Genomic DNA, 22,719 nt, shown 5'->3' with positions numbered 1-22,719 from the left:
ATGTAACCAAAAGATGAATAAATGTACACTGCCTTGGAGAAAGTTAGCCTGTTTTCATTTGTGTGAAGGACAGTTGTATTGTTAATAGAAAGCATGATTTTGCATTGTCTTTATTTGAAAGTTAAATATAGAAAAGAAGAGAGATGTATTAAGTTGATCAGGGTTGCACTGTTTTCAAGCATTCCACTGTCAACTTGGTTAAGCTGAAAACTTTCTCAAAATTCCCTTCTCTTCCTCTCCCTATTCTGCATGGTTCCAGGTTGGAGTTGGCCAAAAGAAGAACTTGCTCAATATCTGGAAGTTGGAAGTAAATCAGTGGCCATTACTCTCAGTGGATGCAGAGTGTATCCTCAGACGCAGTGTTGGAGAGATGAAGGGTCCTCAGTGGGTCCCAGCTTGTTTTCGCTCTCCTGCCCTCCTGTGGCTAACACCTGTCGCCTTGCACTGCTAACCTGGGAGCCTCACTATTCTCCTTGTGTTGGAAGATGACTCTTTTCATGGCAATAATGTTCGTAACTCCATCTAGATTGCAGGTTGTATCAGTCAGGGTTCAATCAGGGATGCAGAGTAACAATTAATATTAGGGGAATAAGGAGTTTATTATGGGAATTAGACCTTTCACAAGTGTGAGAGAGGCTGGGAAACAGAAGGTATGAAAAGAGGAATAAAAGGATCAAAGAAGGAGCTACTGACCAGGCCTCCTGAAGACCAGGTGCAGGTGAACAAGCTGGCATGTATGGGGAGCTGTGAGAAGCCAGGTAGGTCCAGCCTTTGCAGTGGCCAGCAAAGGGGCAGCTCTGGCAGGAGTCTATGGCAAGTTGATGCCCTTGTGCTACTGAATCTCTGTGCCCAGAACTGAGCACTGGTCAGCAGGTCAGCAATGAGCTGAATGCAGAGCGAAGAAAAGCGAAGACAAGCTGGATGATCAGAGTAGCTGGAAACAGACTGATCCCTCAAGTCTTGCATTAAAAAAGTATCAGTTCTCTCAAACATTATTATTTTCACTAAAGTTTTCTATTACTGTTCATCTCCCACTGGCATTTGCCTTCTCACTGGCATTTTTCAGTATATTAAAACATGCCAACCATGGCCCGCATATGCCAACAGAGACATGACTCAGTGGTGAAGCTGTGGACTTCAAAGCCAGGCATCCTGGAACGGGACCCAAAGGGAACACAGAAATGGAAGGTGAACGCAGGGCCACCTGAATCTGAAGACTTTCTCTGTCATTCCCATTGCAGCTGTGCCAGTATTTGACGATCGCATTCAGATTCCACCTTGTTCTAGATAACTCTGGAATTATAGTAGATTTTCATGCAATTCCAAAGCTGTAAAATTCTCCTTCATTTCTGGCCACCTTTTAATTCTGTAGTAAAGAATTATCAACCTTTTTTTGTGGCATGTTCTACAAACCACTGTCAGAGAACTTGGGTTCCCCATGATAGAAATAAAAAGCTAACGTTCTTAGCAAAGACTTTGTAGGTATTAAAGTCTATATACCATTAAATATGGGTATTTCCAGGCATTCCATTACTATGTTGATCATTTATTATAAGTTTTCAGGGTGTAAATGTTTTAATAGTGACATTGGGAATACATTTTACATGGCTTTTAACACAAGGAAATAGAAATAGAAATTCTATGTATAGCTAGAAATAGTCTTGAAGACATAAATTTACTGCTGAGACTTAACCTTGTAATTAGTGTCATACTTGCAGAATGACATGGAGGTCAAGGGGCAATTAACTCTTAGTAATTTTTCTGAAATAGAAGCCTGCACCATACTGTATCCAACTGATTGTTTCAACACCCTGGTGTTCTTTTGAGAACCCTGGCCCACGTGAAGGGCTCGCACCCCCTAAGGGGTCTTTTGAGGCAGGGGGGCTGGAGGACAGACAGAAGCAGACACATCCTGAGCACCTAAAAGAAAGTGTATGATCTCACTTGGGGCTAATTCATCCCTTGGGGTTCTTTGATTGAAAGCATCTGAAACAAACTTCGTCCAAAGTAAAAGAGGAATTTGGGGGAAGACTAGGAAGCCCTTCAGAGAATAGAAGGTAAACCTGGAGAAGAGGCAGTAGGGCATCTGGCAGATGTGAATGGGCACCTCTGCAGAGAACCACTGTCTCCTTGACTGAACTGCAGTCACTCTAGTCTGGTGAGTCATGCTGCTCAGGACTCAGAGCCAGGGAGACGGGACTGGCCCTGTTGAAAGTTTCAGGCTCTCCATCCAGTCAAATGGTTGTCAGACCCTAAAGACCACACCTTGGGAGAGCAATTGTTTCCCCAAGAGAAATCAGGATGTTCTCACCAGATAATGAGGTCACTGTGTCATGAAAAGATGGGTCTTGTGGTATCTGCCCACAGACACTTTCTGTACAGGGAATTTGAGCACATCCAGGCTGAGAGATAGGGGTGACCCACAGATAAACCCCTCATCTCAGGGTTCCATCTCCTTCCATCTCCTCTTCCCCTACTCAGCATCCCTGAGCTCTGGGGGATAATCCAGACCCAGATGGTATTTGTATTTCCAAGAGCCCCAGACACTCAAAGCCTGACACATGCCACACTAAAAAAACTATGAAAGGGAAGCCAAATGACAACTGGGCAAATTTTTCCAGACGTTTCTCTCTCTCTATCTAGATGCCAGTTACAAGGAGTCTGAAAAGTCCCATTATCTAGGCAGAGAAGTCACCCCAGGGAAGTTTTCTGAGACTGTTTAATATCTTCGCTGCCCAAGAACTGCTCAAATCTCAATCCCAAATCCCTTCCCTCCGGTCAACTGCATCTTTTGGCCCTAATTCCAAGCCCCCACTTACACAGCTCCTAATATCTGGAATAGCCTCAGAGCCAAGCCAATGAGTCAGTTTTCTGAGTCTCTTCAGATCCTCAGAGATTTACTTCCAGAAGCTTCCAACAACGCCCCTGGATGTATGACTACGTCTGAACGTCTAGTTAAATGTATGCTTGTGGGAGCATTCGTACATAGATTCATTTAGCCGCCTCTGTCCTGTCTCCTGCTTTAGATCAGGAGAGTCCCAAGGAGAAGGGTCACATCTGGTTTGCTCTTCGGTCTCTCCCCATGGCGTCTAGAAAAGTGCAGACATAGTGAGCATTGGTAACTAACTCACATAAATAACGTGGTGAAGAGGAGACGTGTTAGGAGGGAGAGAAGCATGCTCTGGTCCCAGTTTCACGATTCCCTTGCTGAGGGACCGTGGGCCAGCCATTCAAACCCCCAAACATCTGTCCTCTCATCCTTGCAAAGGTGGCCATGATTCATTCCGTATTTATGCCTTAAGGCTGTTGTGCTCACACAAGCGGGCCAGTAGGAAAGTGGCTGATAGTCTCAGCTACAGACACTCCGCGTGGTTACTAGGTCACCCTGGCGTGCCAGAGACAATCCACACAAAAACTGGGAAAGTTCAGCCAGCCCTGGCGACGCTGGGGCCACAGGTCTCCCAGGATTGTGTCCCATGTCTACGGCTTTTAGGGGACACTTAAGCTACGAGGCCAAAGGGCAAAGGCCCTGGCACTTTATTTCGAGCACAGCAGCAATGAAATGCTTTATCAGAGGACGTTAAGGAGCCAGGCCCTTCCTCTCCCAGCAGTGGCCCTCTCATGCCTCCTTTTCCATCTGTCCCTACCACGAAGACACTTGTTCACACACGGTCTGTTTCCTGCCTGGATCCCTGCCACCTCCTACTGCTTGACTTTCTATCTTTTGCCTCCTGACCCCACTTCAGGGCCAGACGGCTCAGGACGCCACTTCTCAATTCAATTTGGAACGACCTTTCGGTTCCTGCAGAACCTGCCTTTTCTGTCTAGAGGACTAGAGATCTTCTTTCATTGCCTTGCATGTCACTCTAGTGTTTCCTATCTTCCTTTCTTCCCCAACTTTGGATCTTGCTTGCTTTTCTTCCTAAAATTGCCTACTACACGCAAAAGCACAAAGTGACTGCTTTACCTCCTGTTTTGTTTTTCCTTTTTGTTGTGTTTCACATAAATCAATATCTCTTTCTCTAGAAACTAAAAGCAACATAGAACCAAACCCCCAGCACTGCAAGATGATTTTGAAGGGTTGGCAGAAAGTCCTAGGAGATTAACATGAAAAGGAACTCCTGTCTCAGAAACATTCGCTGGAGAACCCCGTCATTCAGTAACGCTCCCCCACTGCTGCATATTCTGATCTCTTGGTGAAAAAGAGAGAGTTTTGCTCTCAGCTTTTCTCCTCCTCAACCTAGACCCAAATTCCTTTCTTTCTGACCATCTGGTCTCCTCATTTAACTTGGCCAAGCACAGCTTGACAGCTTTCCCCCACTGTGATGGCACAAAGGGAAGCAAAGGAGACCTGAAATCAGCCTGATACAGTCTCAGACTTCAATTCCATGCTACTTAAGGTGAAATAAACCATCAAAGTGATATATTAGGCAACTATGTGCAGCAAAGCCATGTTCATTCAAAACTAAAGGCAGGGAAGAAATGGATTTAGAATAAATAGTTCTGGTGCTTTGGGAAGAAATGACTGGAAATTCTATCCCACTGTGCCTTACTTCAAAATAATAATTGCCAACAGCATTTGCGTTAATCTTCACAGTCAACAGAGTGCTTTTACAAGTGGAAGGACATCAAAGAGAAGCATAGTACCAATTTATATTTGCCTCTTTCTATTTTCAAAGCTCTTTTAGATTGGATACCTCACTTCATTCTCTCCTAAATTTTGGGAGATGGATAAAGCAGGATTTATTCAATCAATCATTCATCCATTCAACTCATGTTTATTGGATGTCTACAGTGGATGTCTGGCACTATTCCAGGTCTGTAAGATACAAAGCATTGACTAAAACAAATCAAGTTCCTGATCTTATTGAGCTTCTGAGAAAAGAGAAGAGAAAAAGACAATAAGCAAATGTGAACAAATACAGAATATATCAGGTGGGATAGGTGGAGATAAAAGAAGAAAACAAAAGTAAGGCAAGGTAAGAGAGACAGACAGTCATTGGGGAGGGGTATACTGTTTTCTATAGGGCGGTCTCTGATGAAGGGATATTTGAGCATGACCCAAGGAACTGAGATCCGAGATGAGCGCATGCCTGGCGAGAGAGACTTCCAAGGGCTCAGAAGAAATATTTAGGCAGGAATGTGACTGGCTTGTTAGAAAACCAGCAAGGAGGCCAATGTGGGTGTAGCAGAACAAGCAAGGCAGAGAGCAGAAGGAAATGAGGTCAGAGAGGTAAGAGCGACAAGACATGTAAGGCTCTGTTGGGCACTGCAAAGGCTTGGGCGTCTTGCCTGAGTGAGTGGGAAGTCTTTCCACAATTTTCAGCAGAGTAACATGACCTGACTTACATTTCGAAAGGGTTACTCTGTCTGAGACTGTGCCCTGCTCCCAGTATCCATTCCCTCTTTCTTGCATAATGGCTTGCAAATTTCTAGCAGGCCACATAGCATCCCAGAATAAAGACTATATTTTCTAGCTTCCCCTTCAGGTAGGTATAGCCACATGACTAAGTCTGTGGGTGGTATGCAGAAGTATGGTATGGTGCTTCAAAAAATCATGCCTAGGGCTTCCCTGGTGGCACAGTGGTTAAGAATCTGCCTGCTAATGCAGGGGACACGGGTTTGAGCCCTGGTCTGGGAAGATCCCACATGCCGCGGAGCAACTAGGCCCGTGAGCCACAACTACTGAGCCTGCACGTCTGGAGCCTGTGCTCTGCAACAAGAGAGGCCGCGATAGTGAGAGGACCCGCGCACCGCGATGAAGAGTGGCCCCCGCTTGCCGCAACTAGAGAAAGCCCTCGCACAGAAACGAAGACCCAACACAGCCAAAAATAAATAAATAAAATTTTAAAAAAAACCCCAAAAAACAATGATTAAAAAAAAAAAATCATGCCTAAAAGACAGGCAATTTGTACCTTTTGACCCTTTTTTCTCTGTCCTTCATCCTCTGCCTGGAATGCAGATGTAATGGCTGGAGCTCTAGCTGTGACATTGGACTGTGAAGACAAGGCCCACCCCTCTGGATGGGATAGCAGTGAGTTGGAAGAAGGTTAAGTCCCCAGGGACTCTATGGAGCAGACTCATACCTGCCCATACAGGCCACCTCCTGACATTTATTTTGTGTCTCTGTTTCTGGCAGTTGAGCCTAGTCCTCAATGGTATAATTTTACCCAGCCACGGTGTAGACAGTGAACTATAAGGGGGACAAGGGCAAAAACAAGGACACTCTCTTTTCCTGAGTGAGAACCCGGAGGCTTGAAGAAGTGAAGTGAAGCACATTAGGACTGTGGTTAAAAGCACGGGCTTTTAAAGTAAACAAAACCACCTGTATTTAAACCCTGCCTCCAGCACTTCGGAGCCCTGTTACCTTGGACATGTTCCTTGGCCTCTCCAAGCCCTTGATTTCCTCACCTGTAGTATGGGGATGATAATGATACCTACCTCAGACTGTGATTGTGACGATTACATGAAATAAATGATGTGAAAAGACTTAACACGGCTGGGCACAGAGCTGGACTCCTCACCTGCTGGTTCCCTGTCCCTTCTCCTCTTCCATCTTCCCACACCTCCCGCGCATGCCCAGGAAATTGCGCTCCTTCCAAATGAGTGTACATCCCACACAAGTAAGAGGAAATGCTTTGTGAGTAAGGGAGGAGGAGGAGAGAGAGAGGAGAAAAAGATGCCTTAGCACACAGAGATGATGGACTTTCAGGCCCTCAGGAGCTCTTGGTTCCCAGGAGGAAATGTCAGTCGTGGCCCTGGCGGTGCTGAAAGATCTAAGGAAAGGAGGCCGCAGTTCAGCCTTCAGCCTGGGGTCTGGCGATGTTTTCAATGCTCCACGCTGTTCCTTTTCTGAGCCCCTTCTTTTCTGTCCCTTTCTCTCTCACCTCTTCTTCTTCCTCTTCCAAAATACAAATAGGAATAGTGGAAAGCTTGATAGATCATCTGGTTCTCCGGCTGTGTTTCCTCGGAGTGACTGGATTTTTCACTGGCCGGACAGGGGCAGGATGTTTTGAAACTGTGTGGAGAGCAATCTCTGGGTGTTTTCTTCATCTGAGTACTGGGGTTTGGAATGCAAAGCAGCAATTACATGTTTCCTTTTTGGTAGCAGATTCTCTTCCTAATTATGTTTTGCTCAGACTAATATTAAAATGAATTGGCTTCCTCTGACCACAATACGTGTAATAATAACAGGAAATGTCCCCAAATCACACAATAATAAAAACGGAGCTGGAGGGGAAGCAACAAGACTCTTGAGAATATTTTGCTGCTATGCTTTTGCAGCCTATCTCATCCCATCCCATCCCATCCCATCTTATCCATCGATCCATCTATTCATGAATTCAGAAAACTGTTATAACTAGTGAAACTAATGGAGAGCTTGAAAAATTCAACTTTTCTTCTTATATTAGAAATTTCTGAAATATCAAATACCAAAAATTGGAAAAAAGATAGGCATGTCAGGTTCTGTATAATGACTTACCAGTGTTGGCCTAATACAACTCTTTGGAAGAAACGTTGAGTGGAAATAATACACTTCCATTAATTATAATTTACACTGAAGGCTCTGGTAAGTCCTGTAGAAAAAGCAACCTGTCTAGATTTGTCTAACCTAGTGAGGCCCAAATTTACTTGACCATGGAAATTTCTTTTCCTTTTTTAATGACTACTTGATGAATTTTGGAATTAGGATTACAGAATACAAATTTTTCAAGGTTTTGGTTCTCAAGGGAGTGCTCTACTTGTGTCCTGAATGCTGCCTCCTGGGCATCTGGCCTTAATTTAATATTCCTTAATTCTGTTAACTGGTTGTTCAGGCCTCCATAAAGAGGCTATTCTCTTAACAATAGTATATTTTATTCATCAATATATTTAATTCAACCAGAAATTTGACAGGTAAAATGTCTTTGCCTTTGCAAGCTGATAACCATCATCTTGACCATACCTGATCAGGTATACATTCAGAAGGAGGTAAAAGGGATATCTAAGGTCCAAGGCACTTGCTTCCCTTCCCTCCCAGCATAGAAAGTCCTTGGTCTCAATTCTACCACAGGATGGAAACTCAGGCCAGTTCACTTCACACTACACATAGCCCCTCTTTGTCAAAGAGAGAGATAAGAACCAGTAATAATCTCTTCACTTACCTACATCTGGGGAGTGGAGGATCCATTGTAAATCCACCGAGGACTCACAGAGTGAATGCACGGATGACGAGTCTAACCTGTATGTGTATTAAATGAGGTGACAGAAGACAAGGCCTAGGTCAGAGTTCAGGGAAAACCAGGCTGAGCATGCTCAGTGGGTCCAGGTTTATCCAAGATGCTTGGTACTCACCAAGCAACCATCACTGAGCATGTCTGATTAATGACAATTGCCAAGAGGAATCACTCACAGTACCAAAGCCCAGCTAAGCCCAAAAGGGGTCAGCCCTTGGACACAAAGGCTTTTTATTACATGATACATCTGTTCCAATCTCTGTTGCCAATTACCTCGTCATTAGACTCAGCCAACACTTATTGATAGCAGAGATGCCATTGAGAGGAGACATTAACACCTTTAACACTAACAGTAAATCAGGGGCCACTCCAGTTGTCTGTGAGCATCTGCAAAAACACCTCCGTCTGGCTTTCCCAGCTCGGGGTTCTCTCTACCCCTCTGCTCCTGGAGTAATGCACATCCGGAGTGGCTGTCTAAATACCCAGGTGCCGTGGGATCAGTGAGAGCCTCCAGGGCAAAGATAATGAGCTCCAGGGAAAGTTTGATACTGAAACATTTATTTTTTTTCCTTTCTAAAACAATACATACATTGAGTAGAAAATCTAGAAAACTACAGATAATCAAAGGGAAGGGAATAAAGATCACCTAGAATGTCATAATCCTAATATATCTCTTGCTAACCTTTTTTATCTGCATTTGCTTTTCATTTCTATAGAGTTGAAATTATGCTGTTCCTGTAAAAAAAAAAAAAAAGAGAGAAAAAAAGCCTTTGTTTTCTTCCACTCTGGCCACACTGCCCGGAGTGTATTTCCCCAGACAGGCTGAAATAATTGCTTCGCTTTGTCATTCTTCTATTCCCGTGCTCTGCTTTATTCTCCTTCAATGCACTACATTACCTGATGTCCTATTACAGAGTCATTTGTTTATTATGGGTGCTCCCCACTGCAACTTAAACTCCAAGAAGACAGCTTGTGTGATCAGGAAGTCTTCTTGGAGGAAGGGACATTTGAGCAGTAAACCAAAGAAGGCAAGGGAGGTAGTCATCAGAGTATCTGCAGGAAGAACATTTTTTCATTCACTACTGAATTTCCACAACCTGGAACAATGCCTGGCCCATAATAGGTGCTCAATACATATTGGTTAAATGAGTGAATAAATATTTTTTGGTAACCTGCATCTTTTCCCTTTAACAATATTGTACAGAGCCTTCAGGGTCACTAAATATTCTTCAGCATATCACTCTTTAAGACTACATCATATTCCACACTATGGCTCTATTATAATGGATTTATCCAACCCTCTATGATTGAACATTTAGGTTGAGTTCTCCCATGCCCTCCCCCCATTTTTAAACTTATGTAGGGCACTGAAGGTATTGAAATGATTTATCTATGCTGGGCAAAATTTGACCTTGAAAACTCAGTTGGAGGCTTGAACTGGGGGAAACAGTCATTACTAAGCCCTCGACCAAACAAGGAATTTAAATTTCTCTGATGGAAAAGGTGGAGAAGGTGAGGACACCTGCCTTACCAGCTGGATGGGCCACATCAGCCTTGGTCAGTGATGTGACAGTCACCTCACAAGTACTTAGGACTTACAGAAAAGAAGTACATAGAGTATGGATGTGTAACAGGCTGAACTGTGTCCCCCCGAAGTTCATATGTTGAAGCCCCAGCCCTCAGTAGCTCAGAATGTGACTATATTTGGAGATAGGGTCTCTAAAGAGGTGTCAATAATTAAGATAAAAAGAGGTCATGGGGGGGGGGGGTCCTAATCCAATCTGACTGCTGTCCTTATAGGAAGAGGAAATTTGGACACAAAAAGAAACACCAGGGATGTACACAGAGGGAAAACCATATGAGGACACAGGAGAAGGTGGCCATCTACAAGCCAAGGAGAGAGGCTGCAGAAGAAACCAAACCTGCTGAAAACTTGACCTTGAACTTCTAGCCTCTAGAACTGTGAGAAAAGAAGTTTTTGTTGGTTAAGCCACCCAGTCTATAGTATTTTGTTACAGCAGCCCTAGAAATTAATACAATAGATAAGTGCAATGATGTTACAGTGCCCCTGAAAACATATACTTAGACTTCCTAAGTATACATTTTGTTGCATATCAAAGGTCAAAATTTTCTATGTAAACTTTTCTGAAATTAAAATAGAACTCATTAGGGGCATATGAATCAATAGATGAACATCTACTTTACATGCAACTTTTTCTTGAGTGTTTCATCTTTAAAAAAGTAAACAACAAAAATTAATGTATAGGTCTCAAAGAAATGGATGTGAATTTCAAACAACTGGTCATTTTTGTGCCCCTCAAGGGTATACTTCATTTCCCATATTCTATATCCACCTATTTAGTTCTTAATTAATTAATTTGACTAATATTTAGCAAGTACATAGTATGGGCCAGTTCCTGGGGGTCTGACAGTGAGTGAGACAGATACCTCCCTGCTATCATGGAACTTAATCTACTGAGGGAAAGAGTTATGATAACAAGCAATTAAAACAGGACACCTCCTACTGACAGAGGAAGGCTTCATCTCCTAAGTAAGAGGTAGGCAAACTTTTTCTGTGAAGGGCCAGGAAGTAGATAGTTTCAGTTTTGTGGGTCACATGGTCTCTATCTTAACTTCTCAACTTGTAGAGTGAAAGCATCCATAGACGATATATAAACAGTGAACAGAGCTGTGTTCCAATAAAACTTTATTTATAAAAAGAGGATGCAAGCCAGATTTGACCCAGGGACCATAGTTTTCCCACACCTACCCTTTGTTCTACACTGGACGATGGCTTGACCACTTTTTCAGGCCAACATAGAACATCTATGCATAAATGTCCTGTCAAGTGAGGTGTGTCCAGGAAAGTGTGGATAGATCCTTGGGTTTTGTATACAGAGAACACACGATCCTGTAGGATCTGTCTGAGACCCCTAAATACACAGAACATGAAATCATATATCCCAGATGTCTCTGCCAAAAATACAAGGTCTTTTCATCCAAGCTTACGGTGCGGTCCCTCCTTCCCCCATCTCTTTAGAACACGGGGCACCACCCTTTCATATAATTCAAGCAGCAATGCCTGGCAGTCGTACCTAATGTTTGGGGCTAGGCTGGCAGCCTCTGAGTATAACTGTCCTCCATTAGAACTTATTCATGCTTCCTATCCAAGCTTCCAGAACCTTCACTCTCAAAACAGTCCTTCTTAGAAACCATGGTTTGTGGCCTAAACTGCATGTACCACACCCTGAGGTAAAACTTCCAGGCCACATTAAAACATGGGTGTGCCCAACTTCCAGAAATTTCTGTGGAGAGTTGACCCACCTGTCTATAGATGTGGCACATGGCCTTCAATCTTATAATTACAGGCTCTCTGAAACACTCATGTTCTGGTATAAGAAAGAACACAGTTCAGAATCACAGGGAGCTGGGTTACAATCTTGAGTGAACTTATGAACGTCATTCCACATAAAAAAATTGCCAAAGTAGAAACAAGAACAAGGTGTAAAACACAGAGGACAAATGGCTCTTTATGACTGAGGAAGACATTCACATATTCAACAAATATTTATCCACTGCTTGCCATGAGGCAGGCACCGCTCTAGGTGCCGGATGAGAAAAAAATCACTGCCCTCGTGGAGATGACAGTCTATATCCAGAAAAGCTTCCCAGTAGAGGAGACATCCGAGCTGGGAGGGGCCTCTGTATTGCACATTCACACCACAGTCTATGTCAACGGCACCCCCGGAGGTATGAAATGGAACAACCTGTGGGGTCTTACCTGGTGACCGTGTCTTGGGTCTCGAAGGACTAGGATTTGGGTAGGTACGGAAGAGGAAGGAGGGCAGTCCAGGTAGAGGGAAAGAGTACATGTAAAGGTATCAAGAATCATTTATTTAGTGCCCACTGTGCACATGACTCTAAGCCCTTGGGGCTACGAAGAGGTAAATTCCTGTGACCTGCATTATAAAACTGCATCACTCCTTCAGTCATAGAATTAAAAATAGTTACTGAGCACTTACCATGATCCAGCCTCTGCCTCTAAAACATGGGGATGTAGCCGTGAACAAATCAGAAATGGTGTCCTACCTCATAGAATTCACAATCCAAAGACATGTTGAATAATTACAAGAATGATGAGCATTGCAAAAGTAAGGTGCAGGATCTTAGGAGTGCTTAAAACTGGGAGAACAGACTTAATTTGGGTAGTTAAGAGATTTTGTGATGGGAGAGACGTGACTGTTCTCTTGCTAATCGGTCTCCATGAGAATGGGTGGGGGGGGATGGGGAGGGGGTAGAGTTGACCTCAGTGTGTATTCTGTGGACAGAATACCTATTTCTCCAAATGACAGTGTGAACATCAGTGTAAGAATTACTGCACACTAAGGAAACAGATTTAGGAGGAGCAGTGCGCCACGACTTCACCCCCAAACAGATGAACATAAACCATTCCAGAGAGTCTTGCCTCTTCTCTTGGAAATATCCCACAAACAACCTCTGTAAGGAGGGGAAGGGTGGTCCATTGATAAACTTGGGAGCTGGAGAGAGGATGTGACGTGCTAATGCAGAAATTATGGACTGGGGCTGATTTTTGAGGTCAGACTTCTCTGAAGATGTCTGACATATGATCCAAAAACCCAGCAGAATGCACCACATTTTATTTATCTGGGCAAATTAACCTCAAAGTACAGCGTCCCTCAGGAGGTTTGGGGAAGATGTTCTACAGTCAACACAAACACAGCAACAGTGGCTTGGGTTCAAAGCAGAAGTCCAAACATCTTAGAGCAGTTCCCAAACCCTAGCACACACCAGAATGGCCAGGAGGGCTTGTGAAAACCCAGGTTGCTGGGCCCACCCCCAGAGTTCCTGAATCAGGAAGTCTGGGGTGGAGGCCGAGAATTTGCATTTCTTACAAGTTCCCAGTTGGTGCTGATACTGCTAGACCGCATTTTCATAACCACTCTTCCTGCATGTATTGTGAGACTTTTCAGGACCTGGCCCCAAGTCTCTCGCTCACACTTCTTTGCCACAGTTAGGTTCCCCATCATGCACCTGCCCAGCCCAAAAAATGGAGATTTTTTTTTCTATGCGCCCAGAACATAAATGAGTCTCTTCTATATATTTGTTTATTCTGTTCCCTCCGCCCATGAAATCCTTCAAAGATTAGTGTAAATACTGCTTTCTCCATCAAGCTTTTTCTGATCTCTAAACAACAAAATTAAATTTTTAAATTGATCTAGTGTTCTGTGCACTAATCTGTATGGTTGATTATGATCTCCCTAATGGTATCTTGTCATTCAGGTGTTCATTCAATAAACATGTCTGAGGTACCAATTGGGTGCATGTGCCTGGGCCCAGCTGGGGGCTAAGGTTGTAACAGGGAAAGATGTAAACTCTACACTTTCCAGGAGCTTATTTCATGAGTAGAAAGAGAAGTAAACTGATAACTACAATACAGAGTGATCAGTACTAAACTTAGTTATGGGAGCACTTGGGAAAGACACTCAACCCAGTGTTGGCTGGTTCAGAAAAGATGTTCCAGAAGAAATGATTCCTTTCTGACACGGGAAGGATGAGTGGGATTTAATGACAAAAGGTGTAGGAAGAGAAAAGCAGGGAAAGAGTGACCCAAGCCAGAGATGAGAGAGGGTTTAAGACTGAAGAATCAACTCTGAGAAAAGGAGGGATAAGAGAGGAAAGCTGGGGGAAAGTCTGGGGCTAGTTTGTGAAATCCTTAAACACCTTGGGTAGCAGTTTTGATCCAATCAGGAGGTAGAAATCACACAGTCGGTTAAACAGGGGAAATCACAGGCCATAAACTGATAACTGACATACCATGTCAGAAAATTTTAAATGAACTCCATCACTTTCTCTTCTCAGTACAAGCCCAAGAAGGAAAAGTAGCTCTTCGCATAAATAATTACTTTTTGTTCTTAATTTTCTATAGAGTCTGCTGTACACAACAACAAACCACCACCTCACCTAGCACTGAGTTTAGAGCATATTTTCTACCTAAAACCACGTTCCAGATTCAGGACTGGGCAAAGAGCAACTGGATGTCCCTCAAGCCAAGCCTCAAGGAAATTCGTCCAACATTCCCAATTGCAACGAAACCCCAAATCTAAAAAAGGCAATTTGTGCAATGTCCATTATGGAAGTTTCTGTACAGCTGCGGTCAGGTCCTCCCAGTGCTCGTGAAGTGATGAGTCACAAAAAATGAGGGCGCATCCATTATTCCAGAAGACTGACCATACGATATATTTATACCTCAGACCATTTGTAGTGAACATATATTAAATTTAGACATATATATACATTTGTATATGGAAGGTTTTGTGGAATAGTGAATAACCTCTCACTGTGTATGTTCTAAACGCTTAAAAGAAAATAGAAATTATCTCTATTCTGCCCCTTTATAATACTTGTTTTGGTTATCATAGGAATCTAGTGATTTTTAAAAAATGAGATCAGAAAATTCAGCACATAGTTTGGGTCCCTTATTTAAAACCAAAGGATAAGGGAAAGTAATGGAGAAGGAAAGTAGGAGATTGAGAGTAGAGGGAATTAATCATAAAATGCCTATGGTTAGAACCATTAAAGTTTCTGTAGGACCTTTTGCTGTTTGAAAGATGACTTCTGACAACACTTCCTCTCGCCCTTTGGATCCTCCTCCAGCCTCCTGAGGACTCTACTCATTCCCCTTATCCTGCACTCACTCCCTGTTTGTGGCATAGCCTAAAGTTCCAGCATTGTCTTATCATTCAATACCCTCCCTTCTGTATGCTGTCAAACACACAGGGGCTTCAGCTACCAAACATGAATTCCCAGCTTTTGAACACTCATCCCATATTTTCAGCTGCCCATTTATTGTAACTGAGTTATTCTTCCCCATCTTTTACCTCCTCTCAGTTAAAGAACAACACACCTGAATCCTTTGCCAGGTAACTATGCAGGACATCCCACTAGAGTGGGTAGAGTACAATTCCCCACCACTTTGATGTTAGGCTTTGTCATGTGACTTGCTTTGGCCAATGCAATGTTAGTAGTCATGAAACAAGGAAAAGTTTTCAATGTATCTGCATGATTTGGCTTGGCCTCTTGGGCTTCTGTCATCACAGGGGAAGGAGTACACCTTACGTGACCGCTGGTCCCAGAATGAGACATCTGGAGCAGACTTGAACCTTACCTGCAGCCTGAGGCCAGGTGTGGCTGGAGGGAGAGAATACACAGGTGCATGAGAGAACTTCCAGGGGTGAATGATATGTTCATTACCTTGATTATAGTGATGGTTTCACAGATATATTCATATGTCCAAACATCAAACTTTACAGTTTAACTATCTGCAGTTTATTGTAGGTCAAATGATACTGCAATAATTGTTCAAAATATGTCTCAGTTTTTAAGTGATCAGATGTTATATGAAATTTCAAAATTAATAATAAGGTTTTGTCCTATTAATGAGGGATTCATTTCCAATTTTTCTTCATCTGTGGTAAGTTTCACATTCAGTTGGTTTCTTTTTATTATTTTACTTACAAAATTAGAATAGTCTAAATTTTTGTCCCTATTGACTTGAAGAGTTACCCATGATAAATTCTTGAGTAATAAAAAGCAAGTTGCAGAGTAAAATGTATGGTAAAATGTCATCCTTTTGTTAATAAAAAGAATGAGAAGGAAGAGAACATATATGTGTCTATTCATATATTAATTTACATGTTTGTTTGAACATAGAGAAAGGTGGTCAGGGCTGGCAGCGAGCATTCAGTCGTTTTGGATATCAGGTTAATAAGTTTATCTTATTCAAATGTTGGAAATTGCCTTTTTCAACTTGGGAGATCTTTACTGGTCAGTGAATTCCTAATGCACCCGCTTTGTTGTCTTCTGCTCTCAAAAGTATTTCTTCGTGGTATGTTGGAACGTTTGGATGGGTTTTAAAATATGACCAGTAATACATCATCAGTGATTATCTTCAGTAAGTGAAGAAAACCATCAAGCACTGGGAATGAATCAGATTCCCGCAATGGAAGTGTTTGTACCAGTTTGATTTTCGTAAGTAATCCTAATACGTTACCTAATCCTTGATATTAAAAGTCGTGGCATTTTGGACCCGACATGGAGCTTATGTGGTTGAGATGGTCCACTTGAGCAAGCTACTTGAAACAATATTTTTAAAAGGGTATTTTAGTATCGTGGGTTTTTTCCTCATCCTTCATTTGAAAAAAGAATTGTGAGAACACATTCCCCCACAAGAGCCAGCACACGCTAGTGCCAAAATGCAGACTGTGTACAGCTCAGTTAATTAACAAAGAACCAGAAAAGACATACACTCATTAGACGTGGTTTGCTACGACTTGGAATTTTCTCCATTTCATTCAACCCTGACTTAGGAACGGGTGGTATGGCATCAGGGCTACCTCACTGCACAACTTCGGCTGATAACACTGCCATTGTCTTCCTCAAGCACAATGTCAGTACTGTTTCTTGGAGCTGTTTCAGCCAGTTCCCTTTGAATCAAGCAGTGTGTGAACCAGCATTGGGTGAGAGCTCGTTTATTTGCGGAGCACTGCCATCATTACCGATTCTAGCCACCTTTTGCAGGCTGCAAGTGAATCACAAAATAACTGTTAACTGCATGGAAAATGTCTTCTCCTGTGTCAGGGACTTGAGCAATTAAATAGAACAAGATGTTGTCTTGCACTTTCCCCTCATATGTGTCCTGCAAAAGGCTAAGAGCTCATTCATACTCTGAACATCAATAGAGTCAACCAACAAAAAAGCAATAGCAATCTCTCCGTTGTGCACTACCATGAATAAGAAATCAAAAGTGTCACTGGATGTGGGAATCTTGCCAAAGCCTCATTCTGATTTCTTCCAGGGCATATTTTTTAACTTGAGGCTAGTCTTATAATGGTCTTGGCCACAGTGTAACGAAGATGTTTTGCTTCAAGGAGTAGGAATTTGGATGATACTTCAAGAGCTTTGGTTGCTTCACTGCCTTAATTAAATCACCAATTTTGTATTGGAAAGCATTATTTTGTCCTTGTTCTGGACAAACTCAAGGGCTTAACAGTTATACCACTAGGCTTTGTTTAAAAATTAAATGAAAATGTTGTTGACTTTATGTTCCTACTCTACAAAATTCCAAAATTGATAATACACTGCATGTTAGAGAGTAATACAATCTAACTTTCATGTATTCACTCACTCACTCATTCATGCATTCATTCATTCATTTTGAAAGTCAGGATTCTTTAGGTGTAATTTGCTTATAGTAAAGTGTACCCTCAGATATTCATTTTGATTCTTCCTGTGCATACAATTTAGGGGAGAGGCTATCAAAAACATGTCACATTGGCACACATAGTCACTTTGTCCCAACATACACATATTTACAGATACACTTGAGTCCTATTACTTTATAACATTATTTTGGGCTGTAGTAATGAAACACCTATTTTCATCACTAACTTTATGCTCAGCAAATCACTTTTGAACAGCTAAAAAAAAATGGAGGCTGGTTTTCCTGACATGACGCAAAGTCCACAGGTAGGTTGTGACTGAGGTTGGTGCAGTGGGTCCACAATGCTGGGGTTGACTGCCCTGTGACTCTCTTGGCCTCAAGGTTACAACATGGTTGCTGCCCCTGGAAACAAACATCATGTTTAATAATGGATATGAGCAGATGGGGAATGGGGGAATGCCAGCTGCACCTGTCCATTTTTTAAAGAAATCAAGAGCTTCCCCAGGCCCCCACTTGCAGCCTCTCTGCTGACTTCCTCTTCTAACTCCCTGCCTCAGATTGGGTCACATGTCCAGCCTTGATGCAAAGGATACTGGGAAGTGAGGTGCTTAGGTTTCCAGTCTCTTAGGAGGGGAAGGGTTGGGGAGAAGGTGCCTGGGGATGGATGTCTGAAGGGTCAAACTACAATGTCTACCATGATGTTGACATACCACCATTACGCTGTTTGAAGAACAGAGGAAAGGAAAGGAGAGGGGAGGGGAGGGGAGAAAACGTGGGCTACAGATGGGCTGAAGTTTAGTCCCAGCTCTGCCACTTCCTAGCTATGGGAAAGCTAGGACTTTAGGAAAGTTATTTAGTGTATCTATGCCTAGTTTTCTCACACAAGAAGACAGTGATAATAACTATCCCATAGAAAAGTTGACAAACTAAAATATGATTTATGCAGAGAGCTAAGCCCAACACCTGGCACATAGTAATCACTCAAGGTCACTACCACCACCCCACTGCTATCACTACTACAACTACTACTGGTAATCATTATTATTACTATATGTGAAAATATTTCCAGTTAGGTAAGGCACTCTATAAACAATCCAATTTACAGAATTTTATAAATTCCCTTCCTTCTATCTCTTCCCTTTTAATTATTTGGCAACAGGATATTATTGAAAATATTAAAAGAATTATCCTTGGGATTTGGTTCACTCACTTGATCAACAAAGATTTACTGAACACCTGCCATATGCCAGGCACTGCAGAATACTGAGGATGTGATGGTGACTGTAACATGTGCAACTTAATTGGTGAGACAGACATTAAATGAAAAATCATAAACACGAAAGCCTAATTAAAACTGTGGTTAATTATAAATACTGGGGTTTTCCCCTTTTAAGAACATGAAAGCTTTTAAAAAGTCCAGAAGTTGAGTAATTTTTAGATGTCTATAAAAGTCACTCCAAAACTCTGAAACAAGTTGAAACTCTTTGCCTGCTTTTGCATTAAGGGCATTTTGAAAATTAATTCCTGTACCTTGTTAGGAATGTATTTCTTTGTATGAGAACTATATTTCCTGCAACTGAAAATTAATGTAAGATGTTGGCTGTCCTGGAATGGAACAACCAACCGTATGAAATCACTGTGTGGTTTGATACTTCATTATTAGCCAGAGGAGTCTGCACACACCCGCAGTCCCCAACTTTATGCCACTGCAAATAGCAATTAGTTCAAGTAGAAAAGATTACAGCCAGGTGCACTGTTTGAAGTCTGGGGGCTTTCCTTCTCCTTTAGTTGTGGTGGGGTGGGAGTGCAGGGGGTGTCAGGGAGGAGAAACCTCTTTTGTTAAGTATTTGCAGTCTGTGGGCATCCTGGTAATTCAACAGGCATCTGTGGAATCTTGGGGCATTGGGACCTTTTGTGTTTAACCATCAAGCTCTAACCTCAAGGGCGTTTGCTGTGGGTTGAAATGGGAGTTGTGAGGCTTATTCACTGATGTGCAAAATGACATGATCCTCTTAACAGAATGAGTTTCATTAGATGAAAGGCAAGAACACAGTTGAGCTTAGTGTCTTATAAAGGAATCCAAGAGATATTTATTAGAAATTGAGTTATCTTTTATAGATACATAAGATGTGGCAGATAAAGTCCAGATAAAGTATGTTTGCATGATTGCTCTTTTACATCCCTAAAAAGCAAACGAACAAATACTTGGAATCTCTTTACTGGGTTTTGTTTTGTTTTGAGAGTTCTTTAGAATTCCTGGTACAAAAATGTACATAAGTTTGAAAATTGGAATTGAATTGAAATAGATATATTGAGAGAGTGATATTAGAGACATTTCTCTGTTGTTCTAAAATTTCTCCAGGGTATTATTTACTACATTGTTTTCCCCAAACTCCCCAGGCAGGACAGAGTGGCCTCAAATACTGAATCCCCGGTACAAATAAAAAGCGGTCAGCAGCCTCCAACTGGCTCTGCTCAGAGCTAACCCTGGGAGCCTCAATCTTCTTACTCATTAAACAATGGAAACGTCGGCAGTCCTGCCCCGTCTCAGAGTGCAACAAGGAAGAGCTAAATCAGACTTCATGTTTGATCTGTTTCTTTGAATTTAACCTTTGCTTTTCGTTGCTTTTGTTATTATAATCATACATAATGGCCTACCTCAGGGAACCCTGCCCTCTGCCTGAACGGTTCAGCTCGCAGGGAGACAATCTGACCCCGCCCACCTGTGGATGGTTGCGAGAAAGAAGAAATTAACACATCCCCTCCCCGAGGCCGGCCATTCCACGGGACATTTGCAAAACTTATGGCCTTTTCACTTTACTTCCTCATCTCCTGCCCCTCTCTGTGCTATAAAAGAAACTGGCATCCTCACCCTCATAAGATGGTTTATCGGAGACACTAGTCCGCCACCTTCTCGGTCTGCCGCTTTCTGAACAGAGTCGTACTCCTTGCCGCAACACCTCATCTCTGATTCACTGGCCTGTCATGTGGCGAGCAGAGCGAGCTTCGACTCGGTAACAAGAATCACGAGGACGAAACAGGACAAGGAAGTGTCGGCATTTCTCTAAAGCAAAACACCTGCTATACAGACACCAGGAGAGCGATAGGACATCCCCTCTGGTTGAGGGGCTATCATTAGGCCTTCTTCTCTGGGCTAAAATTTCTAGGGACAAGGTCTTTCTGGTTTCTTGTCCAATCATAAATCTTGATCACATGAAACATGCTTAAAAGAAGGTACAAGGAAGAATGACCTGAAGAAATGTTTAGAAAAGTATAAAATCCACAATTCCTGAGCGGGTGGAAAAGCATAAACTCATTTAAAACAAAGGATCATCCTTACATTATAGCAGGGTCTGGAGCCTGGCAGTCCATGGGTTCAAACCCAACTCTGCCACCTCAATTTCCTCATCTATAAAGTGGGGACAACCACAGCTAACTCACAGGGATATTGTGAAGGTTAATTGAAATAGTCTCTGTAAAACACCTAAACTCATCAGGAACAGGTTTAGCTGCCTGCAACAGAAAATCCAAAATAAGAACATCTTCACTGCACAAGGATTCATCTCCACATGTAAAGGAGGTCGGGAGACAGCTGACTACAGCCAATATGTTGGTCCCATGAAGTCACAGGGAGCTAGGAGTCTGATATCTTTTGGCTCTGTCATCTTAGAGATAGACTGAATCTTCAGGGTAATCTCATGGTCCAAAATGGCTCCATTGCAAGTGTCAGGAATGCGGAAAAGGGCTTTCCTCAAACGTCTGTCCACCTTTTAAGAAGCCCTGCTGGCAGTCACTTCCAACATCTTTGTTCCAGATCATTGGCTAGAACTGGGTCACGTAGCCACACCCACACCAAGGGGGACTGGAAAATATAGACTTACACCTCATTACCTCAATAAAATAAGGGTTCTGTTAGTAAGGAAGAGAGTCTGGGTGTTAGTAGGCAACTAACAGTCTCTGCCACAGGAGCTGGTGCAAGAAGCAAGCGCCCAGTTAAGGTTAGTTGCTGTCGCTGTTGCCGTTGTTGTTAGAGACATGTCAACAAAAATGGGTCTTTAAAACACACTCCCATTCTTCCCTAAGAACAACAGGATAATACAGCTGATTTCAGACACCCACATGTCAGCACTCGTATGTACCTGCGCAAGTTGTTGCCAGCAGAGAATACAGATCAACTGTTTTGATGCTGCTTTAAAAAAAAAAAAAAAAAAAAAAAGTTGTTTCAATCCTTAGAGCAGACTATTATTCAATTATTAAACAAATATGTATTTACACCTAAGCCCTATGCTAAGTGATGGGGATATAAAAACGCAGGTCCCAATTCTCTAAGAGCTCACAGACAAGTCGTAGAAGCAGCCAATAGAGCATCACGGCACAGTGCGGACAGAGGTAAACACCAGAGGTCCAGGAGCACACAGGAGGGATGGCAGGGACGACTTGTCCTTGGAGGGCAAAGGACACGTTCCAGGGGAAGAGAGAGCTGAGCTGGTTCCAAGAGGGAAGTTGTGTGAATCTAGGTGGGAAGGAGGAAGAGCCCCAGGGGTGGAAGATGCAGTCTCCCCAGAGGCACAGAGGCCAGAGAGGACCATGCTGTCTCAGGGGAAACGTCAGTACAGTGGTTCCATATGGCTTTCAAAACCTGCAGCACATCATCTTACATATTCTCAGTGGAAAAAATTTCCATCCTTTGAGCACTGATTTGACTTTCTGAAGCAGCCAGAATCACTGGGAGCTAAGTCATGTGAACAAATTGGGCCACTGAGATGGGTGTTTCTATCCTAAGGCCAACATGGGGGGGTGGCAAAATAATGGGACTTACATTCTTGTGCAATTCATAGCCTGACTTTAAAAATTACTTTCTCCTAAAAGAACAGAAAGGTTTGCGCCAACAGTGGGCAGCAACATGACAGTAAGTCTCTAAACAAACTCCCACGGTGACTCCTTGAGAGAGGACATGTTGGAATGGACTGTTTGTTAGAATGTCACATTATCTGATGCTGTGCTTATTTGTGGTATACAGAGTCGATAAAAAGGTCACTACAGTTCCAATCCCTGGTATATATTTCAATTCTGGATCCAATGTAAAAAGAAATTTCTTCACTCTCTCCTCTAAAACTCTATTTTTCTGTGGAAAAATTTTTTAATGGTTCGTTAATCTACATATACTGGTCCTTTAAGGAAATATGGATTTGTTGAATTTTTTGTACTTCCCAGACTTCAGAATATTCAGAAAAGGGGAACGAACTACTTTAATATTCTCCT

The sequence above is a fragment of the Balaenoptera ricei genome, chromosome 10 (assembly GCF_028023285.1).
Source record: "Balaenoptera ricei isolate mBalRic1 chromosome 10, mBalRic1.hap2, whole genome shotgun sequence".
Taxonomy (NCBI): Eukaryota; Metazoa; Chordata; class Mammalia; order Artiodactyla; family Balaenopteridae; genus Balaenoptera; species Balaenoptera ricei.
Note: the sequence above shows the minus strand (reverse complement) of the source record.